At 42.6% G+C, this 8707-nt stretch overlaps 1 protein-coding gene across 1 annotated transcript in view; it reads right to left on the reverse strand.

The window, feature by feature from the left end:
- Positions 1–710, reverse strand: part of PLAC1 (placenta enriched 1) — a 92565-nt gene extending 91855 nt beyond the window's left edge. The window contains exon 1 of the mRNA XM_016944144.4: positions 567–710. The gene's annotated coding sequence lies outside the window, so the exon portion shown is untranslated. The remainder of the gene's footprint in view (positions 1–566) is intronic.
- Positions 711–8707: the final 7997 nt, after the last annotated feature.

Consider the following 8707-nt stretch of genomic DNA (forward strand, 5'->3'; position numbering starts at 1 on the left):
TTTAGGGTCCCTGTCTCTTTCTCAAAGAATCTGAAACTGACATCTGGGTTAATAGGAACACACAGCTAAAAGCAATGATAAAGATAAGTAGGAGAGTAAAGGAAGAGAGAATGATGAGATGGCAAGTAAACAGGGGAAAGAACAGGCAGTTAGACTGGGAAATATGTGTAGGGGAATCCCACATGAATCCCTAAAAAATACCCTGTGCAGTTGGGGAGTGGTGCATGTGTGAGTGTGTGTGTGTGTGAATGTATGATATTGATTTTAGATCTATGTGTGTGTGTGTTCAATCTTTAGATTTAAATAAAGAACAGACCAAATTCAGAGTCTAACTGCCTCCTTCTCAGCAGCCACTTCATCACCCCCATGTCACATTTCCCAGCTGGAGGGCAATAATTGCATGGCCAGATCTGGCCCCATCTGGGAAACACCAGGGTCTTCCTGAATCGTCATACACCATGCTGGCTGCCAAGGCATAAGGTGACCTAAGCGAAGCTTTCACACAGGCCATGTGCACAGTCATAAAATCTCGAGAGAATGTGGCAACAGAGACAGACTTGACTTACCTGCCAAATTTCCAAAGGGAAGAAGGAACTGGCTGTGTCTGTATTTGCCCCCAGGATTGGAAAAATGTATCTCAGTCACTGGAACTGAAGAGGGGTGGCCTTTACCTTCATAGGAGAGTCACTCTTTATACAAATCCTTCTGATGGCCTGATATATGTGTGTGTCTTTATATAAATAGAGCTATATACTGACTTTGCCAGATTGCATCAGCTACCTGCTTAACATTTTACTCTGGTGCTTTCGAAACAACACTCTGAAAGTCAGAATAATATGTGGCCTCTGCAGCATTTCCCAGTTTGGCATTTTGTTTACAGAGTAAAAGAAAGCTACTCACCCTTGAGATCATCAGTGATTAAATGATACCTACTGTCATGTGTTAGAAGCCATGTCACCTTGACAGAACTCATTCACAGGAAGAAGGGCGGGGAGGAGGGTTACAACATGGTCGTGGTAATTCTTAGAGAAATCAAGCAGTGAGCTGGCCACTTGTGGTGCTTGCTGTTGCCAAGGCAGTCTTTCATGTCTTTATTCAGTAAACACATATCAGGCATAGGGAATACAAAAACAAATAATATATGTCCCTTCCCACCAGGAATCCAGCCTTTGTCCCCAGTTCTCTCAAGGAGCCCACTGCCAAATGAGAGGTAAGCCTCTTCAGGAAGAATGCTCAGGGAGAATGAGAACACATGGACCCAGGGAGGGGAAAACACACACTGTGGCCTCTTGGGGGGCTGTGGCAGGTGGAAAGCATCAGGAAAAATAGCTGATGCATGCTGGGCTTAATATGTAGGTGATGGGTTGATCGATGCAGCAAACCACCATGGCACATGTTTACTTACATAACAAACCTGCACATCCTGCACATGTACCCCGGAACTTAAAATTTAAAAAAAAAAGAAAGAATTTTTAGGGATTACTGGTCAGTATGGTTGCCTGAGCTGTTGCAGGAAGCTCCTCCCCTGCTCAAAACACATTGTTTTTTGAAAAATTTAAATATGTTGTAGAGAGCAAAAGCAAAAATAAACATATTCTAGTGCCAGAAATGAGGAGGGAGCTCAAAGCCACAGCAGCAACTACACAGCCCACAGAAGAACCAAAGGTGGTCACATATCCTGGGTGAAGGGTTTGAATGGCAGGGTGGGAACGGGAGTGGAATCTGAGCTCCTATGGAAAGTCAGCAGTGGTAAGTGCTGGCCCATAAGTGGGGATGGGGGAAAAAACACAGTTCAGAAGTGTACTGGCCACTTTGAGCTGAGAGTAGGCAGTCACATAACCAAAAGTACATAAGACTCCAAGGTAAAACAATTCCTGCCAAATAACAGTAATAACACTAGCCAAGTGCTTAATTATGTGCCAGATGCTGTCCTAAGTGCTTGGCTTATATTATTTAGGTTGATGCAAAAGTAATTGCGGTTTTTGCCGTTGAAATTAGTGGCAAAAACTGCAATCATTTTCCACCAACCTAATAACTCATTTGTAGAACAGCCCTGATTTCCAGATACTGAAACTGAAGAACAGAGAGATTAAATAGCTTACCTAAGGTCACACAGGTACTAAGTGGCAGAGCCAGAATTCAAACCCAGGTGGCATATAGCACATGAATCTGTGTTTGTATCTATGACTCAGGATGAATGCATAGCTAGAACTTACTAAGTCCGTGAGGAAATAAACCACCATAAGACCAGTGCAACCAATGGAAGAATTCATACCTTAAGAACCACAGCTAATAGGAAAATCTAAAAGGGATTTTAAAATAAGTATGCTGAAAATGTTCAAAGATTTTTTTTTTTTTTTGAGACAGAGTATTGCTCTATCACCCAGGCTGGAGTGCAATGGTGCGATCTCAGCTCACTGCAACCTCCGCCTCCTGGGTTCAAGCAATTCTTCTGCCTCAGCCTCCTGAGTAGCTGGGATTACAGGTGCCTGCCATCATGCCCGGCTAATTTTTGTATTTTTTAGTAGAGATAGGATTTCATCATGTTGGCCAGGCTGGTCTTGAACTCCTGACCTCAGGTGATCCACCCGCCTCAGCCTCCCAAAGTGCTGGGATTACAGGCGTGAGCCACCGTGCCTGGCCGAAAGAGGTTTTAAAAAGGAATAGAAACTAGAAGGCAAGAATAGAATAGTTTGAAAAATACAGGTGAATGCAAAAAAGAACCGAAATATAGGCATTGCAATGGAAAAAAGAACACTCAACAGAGGGATTAAACAACAAACTAAACACAGTTGATGAGAGAATGAGTGAACCAGAAGATAGAGCTGAGGAAATTATCCAGATGCAGAGCAGAGGAATAAAGAGATGAAAAATAAGAAAGGAAAGCTAAGCTACATGGAGGACAGAATGAGAAGTTCCAGTAAGTGTCCAGTTGGAGTTCCAGAAGGAGGGAAGAGAGAGAATGAGAAGAGGCAGTATTTGAAAGATAACAGAGGATATTTTCTGGAGTTGTGGGAAACCATGAGTCCTCTAACTTCCTGTCTTAGTATCAGCCTCTGGAGCCTGCAGGTCTGTAGCTAGTCCTCATGAGAGGAGTCAGCCTCTTAGCTCTGCCACTGCTGTGATAATAGCTCAAGAGCACCAAGTTGTTTATATAAACCAATGTTTCTCAATGTTGTTTTAAAAAAATTATCATCCCCTTCATCCCAGGAGCCTTTTTAGACGTCTTTTTTTTTCTAATTTCTCCCCCCATTAAATTTTAATACCAAAGAGATGCTGTGTATCTGTGTATGTATTGTATGTGTACCTGTGCTTTGGGCAAGCATCCTATAGGATGTCCCCATCACCTGGAAGGAAGGGTGTTCTACTTCTTTTTGCCTCTTCCTTGGCATGGCTTTCTACTCATTCTTCAGGTGTCAGGTTAAATGCCACATCCTGAACCTCCCAGAATAGATCAGGCCGCTATGTTATATGCTCTCCTTTAAGGTACTAATGTAAAGTATAAGTAAATAATGATCTGCGTAATTACTTATTCATCAGGGGCCATGTCTCTCTTGCGTTCTGCTGTGTCCCTGGGGCTCAGCACACTGGCGGGCAGTTGGTAGATGCTCAAATAGCTGAATAAATGAATGAGCACCATGAGTGGCATTACCTGAGCAGATGAGAGGAAAATCACAGCCCTGGGAGGAGCCTTGGAAAGCTATTTTAACTCTTCCCCAGTTTATGGGCAGAAGTATTGTGTAACTACTTCTGAAAGAGCAAAGTATGTGCTTTTCTTAAAACCACACTACAGTAGTTCCTTTTTCCTTTAAATAGTTTTCATTATTTGGAAGCAAAAGGTGGTCAGGAAGCAGTTGAGAATAGAGACAGACCTCTTTTTGAAAATACGTAAAAATAACATCTAAAATCATTTCCTATTTTAGAAGAGCCAGGGAAACTCCCAGCTTCAAAGAAACCCTGTAGTAAATTCTTTTGTTACAAGGAATAATGGACCAAATTGAGTGAAGATTCTCTTTTTACCTACTCCCCAACAAAAAAAGACAGGTTGAAATTTGTTACGGTCACAATGGTGTGCTCATACCAACTTACAAGAGACAAATTAATTTTGAGAGCTGAGTTGTTAAATTCAGCCATTATTAGAAATTAAATTATATAACCTTGCAATAAAATAAATTATATGAAAAACAAAGCTTGGCTAGGTGTGGTGGCTCATGCCTGTAATCCCAACACTTTAGGAGGCTGAGGTGGGAGGATCACTCAAGCTGAGGAGTTCCAGACCAGCCTGGGCAACATAGGGAGACCCTATCTCTACAAAACATAATTTTTAAAAAATTAGCTGGGTGTGGTGCCACACACCTGTGGTCCCAGCTGAGGCAGGAGGATCGTTTGAGCCCAGGAGGTCAAGGCTGCAGTGAGCTATGATCATGCCACTGCACTCCAGCCTGGGTGACAGAATGAGACCCTGTCTCAAAAAACAAAACCAAAAAAACCCACAAAGCTAATACATATGCGAAACTCATCCCTTTCTAATTATTTTACTACACTTTGCTATTATCCATGCTCTTGAGGTTACTTATATCTTTTATATCAGTATACTGGAAATACTATATAATGTTCTGCCACTGGACATCTCTTCCCAACTCCACATTCTGTGACATCAAGTTGTGTAGCCTGAAGTTGGCCATGGTAGGACTATTTATGTCAGGGAAACTAGCAAATGCTACAAAGCAGTGCTTAATCTATTGTTGTGTTGATTGTCTTGACCAAGAGTTGAGAACTTTCCCCACAGTCTGTTTTTGTGTAGCCCACAAGCAAAGGATGATTTTTACATTTTTAAAGGGTTGTAAAAAAAATGACTATGTGGCTACAAAGCCTGAAATGCTTAGCCAGGCGCAGTGGCTCATGCCTGTAATCCCAGCACTTTGGGAAGCTGAAGCAGGTGGATTGCTCGAGCCCAGGAGTTCGAGACTAGCCTGCTCAACATGATAAAACCTCATCTCTACAAAATAATAAAAAGTATCCACGCATAGTGGTGCACGACTGTAGTCCCAACTACTTGGGAGGCTGAGGCAGGAGAATTGCTTGAACTTGGGAGGCAGAGTTTGCAATGAGCCGAGATCATGCCACTACACTCCAGCCTTGGTGACAGAGCGAGATCCTGTCTCAAACAAACAAACAAAAAGCCTAAAATATTTACTATCTGGCTCTTTAACAAAATATGTTTGACGACCCCTGATCTAGGCTTAAGAAAGATGGAGGAAATGTTAATAGTGCAGCTGAAACTTAAAAATTGTGTTGTCTCAGTAGCTGTTACATTGTAAACAGCACAAAAAATTTGAGGAAATATCCTTCCAGTATTTAAAGATGATTATCTGATTTAGTAAAGAAGTCATTTATGTCACTATGTGAATCAGAGAAATTTTGACATGCATTTTGTTGTTTTGCTTTTGTCTTAATCATAAATGTAAACCAATGTATCAACCAATACTTATGTCAGAACCATGCTTGTTTGTTAATTGCCACCTTAGGTTGGATATGGATACAAGAGTTAGGTAAAAATCAACTAAGGCATGAGTATGAATGTTAATTAGCTGTATGAAATTTACAAGAATGAATATTGTATATTTTATTATTTTTGGATCACGTGCCACACATTTAAAATAAAGATGTGTGTGTGTGTGCGCGCGCGCGTGCACGTGTGCACACGCGCAGATTGTTAAGCATTTACCAGGACACACTGGTAAGAAGGGGCATAGGTCTGAGAGGATTCTTTGAGTCTTTGAATAGGTTCATGGTTCCTTTTCTTCAGGGGTTCTGAGCAAAGTTCCTAACCTGAAAACAAACACACATCTGAGCCATCTTAAGGCATTTGAGTTACGGCTGCAAGTTCTAACCCTCTTCATTTGATCATGGTGATGGGGGAGGCTGTCTAGTCCTTGAGGCCTTCAGCTGCCTGGGAAAGTCTTCAGGAAAAGATAACATTTCACTTTGGTGACAAATTTGTTGATTTTACAGATAACATCCACATTTTGCCATCAAGGAGCATTCAACAAGGACATTGGTTTTTATGTTTTTCTCTAAACAGTCATTAGTACAAATTAATAAATCTTTTTGTTGAGGGAACATTGGGCTATATTTCATCTTTGCTCTGCTAACAGAAAAAAAAAAAAGAAAAGAAATGTGTTTCCTTGGGTTCAGGATATAAAGAACAAGAGACTTTGAAGTTATATGGACCTGGCGTGTGCCTGTAAGTCATACCAAGGACACAGGACACTGGTTATGCGCATGAGCAGAGCACATGTGAATGCATCCTTGCTTTCTCTGGCAGTGGAATTTAGAAACCTCTAGAACAGAGGCTCTCAAACTTAAGGGTGCCTCAGAATCACCTGGAGGGCCTGTTAAAACACAGATGACTGGGTCCCACTCCCAGAGTTTCTTTCACTAGGTCCCTGGTGGGGGCCCCAATTTGCATTTCTAATCAGTTCCCCGGAGATGCTAATGCTGATGCTGTTGGTCTGGGAGCCACACTTTGAGAACCAGCAGTCTAGAAAGAAAGCCCCAGTTTTTTACATGCCTGGTTTTGATTATATTCTGCCTTGAGACATTTCCTACAGGGTCACTTTGACAGCTTGTGGTCATCTAAGCAAGCTGGAAGATACCTTTCTCTCATAATTCACACAACTGCCAGGCAAAAAGCTTGGCTGCTCTGACTGCTCTGAGCCTGCACCACTTCAGCTTTGGGGAGCATCAGGTACATTCCCATCAGAAAGTCCTTTGGGGCCTGAGTTAGCATGTCAACTCCTGCAAAAGCAGAAGACACAGTGAACCTGGCTTCCTGACCTGGCTGTCCAGAAAGGGAGCCAGAGGCCCAGAAGATGCAGTGCAAGGTGATGTGCAGATGAGGACGTTGACATTTTGGCACTATTAAGCTTCAGGTTTTATCTGAGGGAAGGAGTGAAAGAGAGGTGAGAAGCACTATTTCCAAGAAGGTGGAAATGGTGGTGGAACTTCCTTTCTCCATGAGCCAGAGCAGGACCATAGAGAAGTAGAGCCAAGAGGGCTAGAGAATGCAATGCAATATCTAAAATGTCTCTACTGGGTATCTTTGGGAGGTGGGGCCATAGGAGATTTTTTTCTTTCTATTTTTCTGGATTTTCTAAATTTAAAAAACTTAACTTGTACATATGCTAATTAAAAATAAAAAACTCCCCGCTATATTTCCATTTGTAAAAATGCAGCCATAACATACATAGGTAGGTGCATAAAGTGTATTAACCTTAATTGCAAGCTTTGTGATTTTGGAGTGTGTGTGTCTGTGTGTGTGTGTGTGTGTGTGTATGTGAGTGTGTTTGTGTGTGTGTGTTTGTGTGTATGTTTGTGTATGTGTGTTTGTGTGTGTGTGTGTGAGTGATATAACCAGAATCTAGATCAAGATAGAGAACATTTCCAGCTTCTTAGAAGGTTCCCTCATGCCCCTGGTCATTATCCCCTAAGGGTCACCACTGAGTCACTGGCCTTTATCATCACTCATTAGTTCTGTCTATTCTTGCACTTCAGAGAAATGGCATCATACAACATGTATTTTTTGTGTGTCTGGTTTCTTTAGCTCAATCTAATGCTGATGAGATTTACCCATTTTATTGCTGATTAGAATTCCATTGTATGGACCCAGCACAATGTATTTATCCATTCTTCTGTTGGTGGGCATTGAGACTATTTCTAGGTTTGGATTATAATGGGTACCTCTATTTCATTTAAAAGTTAGGATATAGCCATGGAAATGATAGATTCCCTAGTAGTAACAGCTCCCTTTGATGGAATGCCTCCTTTGTGGCAGGTATTTTACTTAGTTCTAATCTTTTTACCAACCCTGTGGGATGATGCCATTATTCCCCTGTCACAGGGGAGAAGACACAAGCTGAGAGACGACAGGTTGAGTTCTCTGTGAAGCAGATGCTCTGACAGGTGGGAGTGCAAGAGGTTTAGCGGGAAATACCTGTGAAAGAAAAGGGGAGAAAGCAGGACCAGGCAAGAGGAGCCCAGAGCATGATGCAGACCTGTTAAAGTCTGTGCCCAACAGGGAGCTCTGGAGCAAATACTGCCTTTTAGAGGAGTCTTCTGGGTGGTGGAAATGGGCCTTGTATCACCTCCTTCATCAGTCATTGGCTAGGGGCCACCTCAAGGACAGCATGACCTTGGCTCAAAAGCTGAGGCAGACCCTGAAGGAGCTAACAGCTGGAGACTGTCAAGTAACCACACTCCTTTCAGCTGGTCAGCGGGTTCTTTCTTGACAGGGGATCTAAGCAGTGCATCTCTGTGTCTGCCATAGCAAGCAAACGCAGAATCGGGGACTCAAACCCAGGCTGTCTGGTATCAAAGCTTGTCTCCTTTGCACTCTGCCATTCTGCCTTCCCTAACTCAGGAAACCTTATAGTCAAGAGGTCAAGAATCTCCTGAAGGCATGAGTCAGGATCGTCAGTTGCTAGGTAGGGCCAAAGCTAGTGGGAGGTCATGTTCCCTTTCTGTCCTGGGCAGTCTGCTGCAACTGTGAGGTGCTCACTTCCCAGCAAAAGCAGGAAGGACGTGTCCAGAATAAGTCCATTGCCAACTTGCTGGGGGACTGCCCAAAGTGTGAAGCTGTGTGACCGGCAAAGAAGATGCAAGCAAGAGCATTTTTCCTTCGAGAAAAAAAAAAAATGAAACCAAA

This window comes from Pan troglodytes, chromosome X, assembly GCF_028858775.2.
Source record: "Pan troglodytes isolate AG18354 chromosome X, NHGRI_mPanTro3-v2.0_pri, whole genome shotgun sequence".
Taxonomy (NCBI): domain Eukaryota; kingdom Metazoa; phylum Chordata; class Mammalia; order Primates; family Hominidae; genus Pan; species Pan troglodytes.